This window comes from Notamacropus eugenii, chromosome 4 (genome assembly GCF_028372415.1).
Source record: "Notamacropus eugenii isolate mMacEug1 chromosome 4, mMacEug1.pri_v2, whole genome shotgun sequence".
NCBI lineage: Eukaryota > Metazoa > Chordata > Mammalia > Diprotodontia > Macropodidae > Notamacropus > Notamacropus eugenii.
In genome coordinates, this window is record NC_092875.1 from 87,306,758 (window position 1) to 87,316,813 (window position 10,056).

Here is a 10,056-nt window from a genome sequence, read left to right on the forward strand (position 1 = left end):
TTGAAAGTTCAATAGTTCCTAGGCTTTAATGGACTCGTCTTTGATTCCTTTTCTACTTGACGGTCCATTCCTTCATGTCCTTGTGGTATATTCCACTGTCTCCAGCCATAAAAGGCCCTCTGCCAATTTGAAAGTTCTCTGTCTATATTGGCTCAGGTTAGCTCATTGATCTAGGCTATAGTCCCTAGCTCTACAGCCAATATGAAAACTTCCCCTTTAGGTTTTGCTTCACTACCAATTGTAACAAGGACTCTCTGAGCCAGATTCCTACTTCCATGTGTCTTTACTTTTGGCTTAGGCAAGAATGAGGAAATGTGCGAGGCAGAATCAAGATGGCTGAGTAAAAGCAGGGGCGTGCCTGAACTCTCCCCTGAGTCTCTCCAAATATCTTTAAATAATGACTCTAAAGAAATTGTAGAGTGGCAGAACCTACAAAAAGATGGAGGGAGACAATTTTCCAGTTGAAGACAACTTAAAAGGTTGGCAGGAAAGACTGTTGCAATGTGAGAAAGGAGCACAGTCCAGTGTAGACCAAACCAAAGCAGACCAGGCCCCAGCAAACCAGAAGCAGACCTTGGGAACCACTGAATCAGCAGTAGCAGCTGCTTCTGGAACTCTTAGCACACAAATGGTAAGAGGGATGAACAACTGGTCAGAAGATTACAGGGATCTTTTTGCTAGCACAGAGCCAGGACTCTGTTGTTTTGACCATACTGTGATCTGGGTCACAGTCCTGGGTGGCAGCCCCAGGGTGAGGAGGAGCACTGTCATAGCAGAGCTTGTGACCACAGTGAATCCTGGACCTTCCTCATAGTTCCAGGACAGAAAAGAGGGCTTATGGTCACTCACAGATCAGAGCACAGTCTAGAAGTGTAGTAAACACTAGGTTATACCACCTTAGAAGAACTGAAAACTTACAGGTCCCTAGAAGTATCCCTGAACATAGTTGCACAAAACCCCTTAAGCTTAGGACAGTGTACCATCCAACCTGGAAGCAGAGCCCCTCTTTAACAAAGAGTTAAAAATCAAGCAATAGGCTATGGAAATAAGCAAAGAACAGAAAAAAATTCTGATGACAGAAAGTTACCATGATAACAAAGAAAATCAAAACACAAAACCCAGAAGAAGATAAAGAAGTCAAAACTCATATCCAAAGCCTCCCAGAAAAAAATGGGAATTGGTCTCAGGCTATGGAAGAGTTCAAAAAGAATTTTCAAAATCAAGTAACAGAAATAGAGAAAAAATAGGGAAGAGAAATGAGAGTGATGCAAGAAAATAATGAAAAACAAGTTAACAGTTTGGTAAAGGAGACAAAAAACATGCCGAAGAAAATAACACCTTAAAAAGCAGACTAGGCCAAATGGTAAAGAAGGTCCAAAAAGCTAATGAGGAAAAGGATGCTTTCAAAAGCAGAAATGGCAAAATGGAAAAAGAGACACAAAAATTCACTGGAGAAAAAAACTCATTAAAAAGTAGAATTGGTGAAATGGAAAAAGAGATACAACTGCTCACTGAAGAAAATAATTCCTTAAAAATTAAAATTGAGCAAATGGAAGCTAATGACTTTTTTTGACAGTCTGTCAAGTTTCATTGTGTATGCCAAATAGAAGGGTACTATACATAGAGGAGACAGAAGAGGATCATTTTGTAGTCCCCTCCTCCTTGGACAAAGTCTTGATGATCTCCTCTTTCTTAGCCTGTAGACATTCTTCCTGATGCTTTTGTGCTTCCTTAGTCTTGGACCAATGAGCTTCAGCCTGGTCAGCCAAGAGCTTCTTTTGGGCCTTGTTGGCCTTCAGTTAATGAATGTGCTCCATGAAGATCTGCTTATTTTTGAACACATTTCCCTTCACTTTCAAGTAAAGGCTGTGGTACATGTGGCGGTCAATCTTTTTGGATTCATGGTATCTTTGGAGTAGACAGTGCAGAATCCTCATTCGCCTCATCCAGGTCACCTCTCAAGCATACAAGCATTGACAGTACCCTTTCTCTTTCCAATACTCATGTGCCTGCCCTTCCATTGAGCCAGAGTGTTTTTTCAGCATCTGGTATGAGAGTACACAGTAACGGGCTTCTAGATGATAAGCTCATCTTTAATCAGCTTCCTGATCTGCTGACAAGAATTGGCGTTGGCTATTTCATTGGTCTCATTGGAGTCAAGCCATACTATCTTCTTCTTCTGTTTTTTGTATTTAAATTTATTTATTTCAGTTTTCAACATTCATTTCCACAAAATCTTGGGTTGCAAATTTTTTCCCCATTTCTCCCCTTCCCCTACCCCACAATGCCAAGCATTCTAATTACCCCTATCATCAATCTGTCCTCTCTTCTACCATCCCTCCCTTCCCTTATCCCCATCTTCTCTTTTGTCTTGAAGGGCAAGATAAATTTCTATACCCCATTACCTGTATTTTTTATTTCCTAGTTGCAAGAACAATACTCAACAGTTGTTCCTAAAACTTTGAGTTCCAGCTTCTCTTCATCCCTCCCTCCCCACCCATTCCCTTTGGGAAGGCAAGTAATTCAATATACGCCATATCTGTGTAGTTTTGCAAATGACTTCCATAATAGTCGTGTTGTGTAAGACTAACTATATTTCCCTCCATCCTATCCTGCCCCCCGTTTCTTCTATTCTCTCTTTTGATCCTACCCCTCCCCAAAATTGCTCCCTCCTCCCACTGCCCTCCCTTCCATTATCCCCCCCACCCTGTTTATCCCCTTCTTCCCCACTATCCTGTATTGTAGGAGAGGTTTTCATACCAAAATGAGTGTGCATTTTATTCCTTCCTTTAGTCAAATGTGATGAGAGTAAGCTTCATGTTTTTTCACTTACCTCCCCCCTTTTTCTCTCCACTGAAAAGTCTTTTACTTGCCTCTTTTATGAGAGATAATTTGCCCCATTCTATTTCTCCCTTTCTCCTCCCAATATATTTCTCTCTCACTGCTTAATTTCATTATTTTAATATATGATCCCATCCTATTCCATTCACTCTGTGCTCTGTGTGTGTGTGTGTGTGTGTGTGTGTGCGTGTGTGTATGTAATCCCACCAACTACCCAGTTACTGAAAAAAGTTTCAAGAGTTACAAATATTGTCTTTCCCTGTAGGAATGTAAATAGTTCAACTTTATTAAGTCCCGCATGACTTCTCTTTGGTGTTTACCTTTTCATGCTTCTCTTGATTCTTGTGTTTGAAAGTCAAATTTTCTTTTCAGCTCTGGTCATTTCATCAAGAATGTTTGAAAGTCCTCGATTTCATTGAAGGACCATTTTTTCCCTTGAAGTATTATACTCAGTTTTGCTGGGTAGGTGATTCTTGGTTTTAGTCCTAGTTCCTTTGACTTCTGGAATATCATATTCCACACCTTTCAGTCCCTTAATGTAGAAGCTGCTAGATCTTGTGTTATCCTGATTGTATTTCCACAATACTTGAATTGTTTCTTTCTAGCTGCTTGCAATATTTTGTCCTTGACCATGGAACTCTGGAATTTGGCCACAATGTTCCTTTAAGTTTCTCTTTTTGGATCTCTTTCAGGAGGTGATTGGTGGATTCTTTCAATATTTATTTTGCCCCTGGTTCTAGGCTATCAGGGCAGTTTTCCTTGATAATTTCATGAAAAATGATGTCTAGGCTCTTTTTTTGATCAAGGCTTTCAGGTAGTCCCATAATTTTTAAATTGTCTCTCCTGGATTTATTTTTCAGGTCAGTTGTTTTTCCAATGAGATATTTCACATTATCTTCCATTTTTTCATTCTTTTGGTTTTGTTTTGTGATTTTGTGGTTTCTCATAAAGTCATTAGCCTCCATCTGTTCCATTCTAATTTTGAAAGAACTATTTTCTTCAGTGAGCTTTTGAATCTCCTTTTCCATTTGGCAAATTCTGCTTTTTAAAGCATTCTTCTCATTGGCTTTTTGAACCTCTTTTGTCAACTGAGCCTATTTTTCAAGGTGTTATTTTCTTCAGCATTTTTGGGGTCTCCTTTATCAAGGTGTTGGCCTGCTTTTCATGCTTTTCTTGCATCTCTCTCATTTCTCTTCCCAATTTTCCCTCCACCTCTCTTACTTGATTTTCAAAATCCTTTCTGAGCTCTTCCATGGCCTGAGCCCATTGAATATTTATTTTAGATGTTTGGGATACAGAAGCCTTGACTTTTATGTCTTTCCCAGATGGTGAGCATTGTTCTTCCTCACCTGAAAGGATGGGAGAAGATATCTGTTCACCAAGAAAGTAACCTTCTATAGTCTTATTTTGTTCCCTTTTTTGGGCATTTTTCCCAACCAGTTACTTAACTTTTGGGTTCTTTGTCAAGAGTAGGGTTCCTCCAAGTGGCCAAACCAAGTGTGTACTGGTCTGGACACAGAGAGGAATTTTTGTGTCCAGAATCTTAGCAGTTACCTCTCCACAGCCACCTGGCCTCCAGTTCCACCAAGTCAGCACTGGGGGCTGATTTTCAGATAAGCTGGATGGGCAGGGCCACCATTCAGTATGAGATAAAGACCAACTCCCCTAGGGCCTCCACACATGGTGGAGGCAAGACTCAGCTCTTTGATGCCCCCAGGTGTTTTTACATTCTAATAATGGTCTGACTGCTATGCCTGCCAATGTGGCTGCCTGCCGATGTGGCCTATGTGGCCTCTGCGGGGGCTGCCTAAGGCCAGAGCTATGGAAGGCCCTTCTCCCTTCTTGGCCAGCTGAAAAACTCCCGCCACTGACCTTTGGTGCCTGTAGGTTGAGGGATCTGTGAACTTGCTACTGCTGGGACTGGGGATTCCGCAACTGGAGATTCCTCCCCCAAGGGCTGTTCGCGAGCTGCGCTGCAGGGCCAAGGCTGGGCTGGGCTCCATGCTCTGCTCCGCGTCCAGTGCAACAGACATTCCCCATGGGCCTTTCAGGTCACCCTGGGCTGGAAATTTCCTCCACTCTGTTGTTCTCCACTTCTGCTGCTCCAAAATTTGTTGAGAGTTCCTCTCTACAGGTATTTTATGGGCTGTGTGGGGAGACCCTGCATATGTGTGTCTTTCTACTCTGCCATCTTGGCTCCGCCCCCCCATACTTTCTTCTTTCCACATCTCAGGACGCTAGAGGCAAGCCTCTTCTGAAGCCTGAGCATACTCATGGCTGCAGTCACAGCACGAAAAGGGAAAGGAGAGAGAACCAGAAGCTAATGACTTTTAAGAAATCAAGAAACAATAAAACAAAATGAAAAGAATGAAAAAATAAAAGACAAAGAGGAATATCTCATTGGAAAAACAACTGTCCTGGAAAATATATCCAGAAGAGATAATTTTAAAATTATTGGGTAACCTAAAAGCCATTGTCAAAAAAGGAGCCTAGACATGATCTTTCAAGAAATTATAGAGGAAAACTGCCCTGACAATCTAGAACCAGAGGGCAAAATAAAAATTGAAGGAATCCACTGATCACTTCCTGAAAGAGATCCCAAAATGTGAACTGCCAGGAACATTATAGACAAATTCCAGAGCTCCCAGGTCTAGGAGAAAATATTGTGAGCAGTCAGAAAGAAACAATTCAGGTATCATGGGGCCACTGTCAGAATAACACAAGATTTATCAGCTTTTACATTAAAGGACCAGGGGATTTGGAATATAATATTCCAGAGAGCAAAGGAGTTAGGATAACAACCAAGAATTACCTATCCAGTAAAACTAAGCAAAATCATTCTGGGGAAAAAAGGGACATTCAATGAGGTAGAAGACTTTCAAGAATCCTTGATGAGAAGACCAGAGCTGAATAAAAAATTTAACCTTCAGATACAAGATTCAAGAAAAGCATAAAAAGGTAGACAGGAAATGGAAATCATAAAGGACTTAATAAGGTTAAACTGCTTACATCCTACATGGGAAGATGATACTGTAACTCATAAGAACTTTCTCAATGTTAGGGCAGTAAGAAGGAGTATATATAGACAGGGGGCACAGTTGTGAGTTGAATATGAAAGGATGATATCTAAAAGAATAAAATTAAAGGGTAAGAGAGGAATGTACTGGGAGAAAGGGAATGGGAGAGGTAGAATGGGGCAAATTATATCGTATACAAGGGGCAAGAAAAAATTTTTATAGTGGGAAGGGGAGGGGAGGGACAGTGAGTGAACCTTATTCTCATCAGAATTGGCTCAAAGAGGAAATAACAGACACACTCAATTGGATATAGCAATCTATCTTACCCTACAGGAAAGTAGGAGGGTAAGGGGATATGAGAAGAGGTGCGTAATTGAAAGGAGGGCAGATTAGGGGAGGGGGTAGTCAGAAACAAAATGCTTTTGAGGAAGGACAAGGTGAAAGGAGAGAGAGAATAGAATAAACAGGGGGAAGGGGGAGAGGGAAATATGGTGGAGGGTAAGTTTCTCTGATAAAAGTCTCATTTATCAAATATATAGAGAACTGAATCAAATTTATAAAAATAAGAGTCATTACCCAATTGATAAATGACCAAAATATATGAACAGTTTTCAGATGAAGTTATCAAAGCTATTTACAGTCACATGAAAAAATGCTCTAACTCACTATTGATTAGGGAAATGCAAATTCATTCTGAGGTCCTATCTCATACCTGTTAGACTGGGTAATAGGACAGGAAATGAAAATGACAAATGGTGGAGGGGAAGTGGGAAAAGTGAGATATTAATGCAGTGTTGGTGGAGTTGTGAACTGTTTCACCCATTCTGTAGAAGAATTTGGAACTATGCCCAAAGGGCTATAAAACCAAGCATACTTTTGACCCAGCAATACCACTAGTAGGTCTGTATTCCAAAAGAGATAAAACAGAAAAAGGAAAAGGATCTTTATGTACAAAAATATCTGTAGCAGTTCTTTTCTGGTGGCAAAGAATTGGCAATTGAAGGGATTCCCATCGACTGGGGAATGGTTGAACAAATTGTGGTATGTGACTATGATAGAAAACTATTTTGCTATAAGAAATGATGAGCAGGATGCTCTCAGAAAAACCTGGAAAGATTTACATTAGTGGATGGAAAGTGAAATGTACTGTGTACAACGTAACAATATTGTAAGTTGATTATCTGGGAATGACTTAGTTGTTCTCAGTAATACAAAGATTCAAGACAACCCTGAAGGAATTATGATGAAAAATGCTATCCATCTCCAGAGAAAGAACTGATGGTGTCTAAATACAGATTGAAACATACTTTTTAAAAACTTTATTTTTCTTGAATTTTTTTTGGTCTATGTTTTCTTTCACAATATGACTATTATGCAAATGTTTTGCATGACTCTACATTAATAACCTACATTGAATTGCTTCCCTTCTCAATGACAGGGGTGGGATGGGAGGAAAGGAAAAAATTTTGAACTCAAAATTTTTAAAATGAATGCTAAAAATACTTGTAACTGGGGAAAAATGAAATACAAAATAAATTTAAACAACCACCAAAAACTAATGAGGAAATGTGGCAGAACCAAGATGGTGGAAAGAAGCCAGGAAGTTCCCTGAGTTCTCCCCAAGTTTCCCTTGGAAACAACATTAAATCAAGCCTCTAAACAGATTGTAGAGTAACAGAATCCATAAAAAGACAGAGTGAAGCAATTTTCCAGCTTAAGATAACTTAGAAAGACTTAAAGAAAAGGTCTGTCTCATTTTGGTTGAAGAGCAGCACAACCCAGTGCAGACGGTATCTGGGCAAGTCAATAGGAGGCTCTTAGCCACAGTACAGATCAGCAACTGAGATCCTTTGGTCCTGGCTCAGCAGGCCAGCTGAGAAGCCTCCAGCCCCATTGCAGAAGGCAAATTACAAACCTCAGAACCCCAGCACAACAGGCACAAGTAGGCCAGGCAACCCCAACACAGCAGGCAAGCTGCAAGCATCTGAGGCCCCAGCATGGAAAGCCAGTGACCAGGCCCCTAACCTCCAGCAGAAGAAACTTGGCCCAGAGTCCCCTGTGCCTCAGGAGCAGAGGTCAATTTTAAAAGTTACAAAATAGGATAGAAAAAAATGAGTAAGAAACAGAAAAGAGCTTTGAGCATAGAAACCTACTCTGGCTACAGGGAAGATCAAAATAAACTCAGAAGAGAACAACAATGTCAAAATGAATCCTTATGTGAATCCTCAAAGAGGAATATGAATTTATCTCATGCTCAAAAAATTCCTGTTAGAAGAAGGATTTTAAAAATCAAGGAAGAGAGATAGAAGAAAAATTGGGAAAGGAAATGAGAATTAAGCAGGAGAGTTATGAAACAAAAAAGAATTAAAAGAGTTTGGAAAGGGAAGGATAAAAATTGTCCGAAGAAAACAATTCCTTAAAAAATACAATTGGTCAGATAGAAAAAAATCCATTGAAGAAAACAACTCCTTTAAAAGTAGAATTGGCCAAATGGAAAATGAGATATAAAAGCTAACTGAAGAAAATTATTCCTTAAAAATTAGAATTGAGCAAGTGGAAGCTAATGACTAAGTCAGACAAAATTAAAAAATAAATGAAAATCTGTACCTCAAAGGAAAACAACTGATGTGGAAAATGGATTCAGGAGAGATAATTTAAGAATTATTGAACTACCTGAAGGCCACAAAATAAAAGATCCTGGACAGCATCTCTCAAGAAATTATCAAGAAAAACTGCCTTGATAACCTAGATCCAAATGGCAAAATCATCATTGAAAGAATCCACTGATTACCTCCTAAAAGAGTTCACAAAATGAAAACTTTGAGGAATATTATAGCCAAATTCTAGAATTATCAGGTCAAGGAGAAAATGTTGCAAGCAGTCAAAAAGAAACAATCCAAATATCGTAGAGCCACAGTCAAGATTACACAGGATTTAGCAGCTTCTACATTAAAGGATCAGAGGGCCTGAAATCATCTACTCAGCAAAACTGAACATAATCTTTCAGGGGAAAAATAGACATTCAATGAAATAGGGGACTTTCAAACTTTCCTGATGAAAAGACCAGAGATTAACAGAAAATTGTTCTTCAAATACAGGACTCAAGAGAAACATAAAAATGTAAACAGGAAACAAAAAAATAACTATGTTATTCAACAAGAACCTGGCTACATCCCTACATGGGAAGATGATACTTATAACTCTTGAGAAATGTATCTCTATCAGGGCAGTTAAAAGGAATATACATAGACAGAGGATATGGGTATAGACTTTGATGTGATATAATAAAAATTAAGGGGTGAAAAACAGAATTGTAGTGGGAGAAGAGGAAAAGGGGAGACACAATAGGGTAAATTATATCACATGAAGAGGCACAAAAGATCTATTACAGTAGAAGGAAAGAAGGGAGGGAGTGAGTGTTGTTTGAACCTCACTCATCAGATTTGGCTGAAAGAGCAGATAACATACACACTCAGTTGTGCATAGAAATTTATTTTACCCTGCAGAGAAGTAAGAGGGGAAAGGGGAAAGAAAAGGGAAAGATGGGGCTGATAGAAGGGAGGGCAGATTGAGGGAGGTAGTGGTCAGAAGCAAAACACTGATGAGGGGAACAGGTTGAAAGGAGAAAGAAAAGTATAAACAGGGGGAAAATAGGATGAAAGGAAATGCACATTTAATAATCATAACTTTGAATGTGAATAGGATGAATTCTCCCATAAAATGGAAGTGGATAGCAGAATGGATTAAAAATCAGAATCCTATAATACATTGCTTACAAGAAACACATTTGAAGCAGAGAGATACACACAGAGTAAAGGTAAAAGGCTGGAGGCAGAATATATTATGCTTCAGTTGAAGTAAAAAACACAGTCCTGACCTCAGACAAAGTAAAAGCAAAAAACAGATCTAATTAAAAGAGATAAGGAAGGAAACTACATATTGCAAAAAGGTACCATAGACAGGGAAGTAATATCAATAATAAACATATGTACACCAAGTGGCATAGCATTCACATTCTTGGAGGAGAAATTAAGTGAGTTAAAGGAAGAAAGAGACAGCAAAATTATACTAATGGAGGACCTCCACTTCCCCCTCTCAGAACTAGATAAATCTAACCACAAAATAAACAAGAAAGAAGTTGAGGTGAATAGAATTTTACAAAAGTTAGATATGATAGACCTCTGGAGAGAATTAAATC

General features: G+C 39.3%; 1 pseudogene; it reads right to left on the reverse strand.

Moving 5' to 3' along the window:
* Positions 1-1,569: 1,569 nt before the first annotated feature.
* LOC140500304 (large ribosomal subunit protein eL19-like) lies at positions 1,570-5,118 on the reverse strand (annotated as a pseudogene).
* Between the last annotated feature and the right edge of the window lie 4,938 nt (positions 5,119-10,056).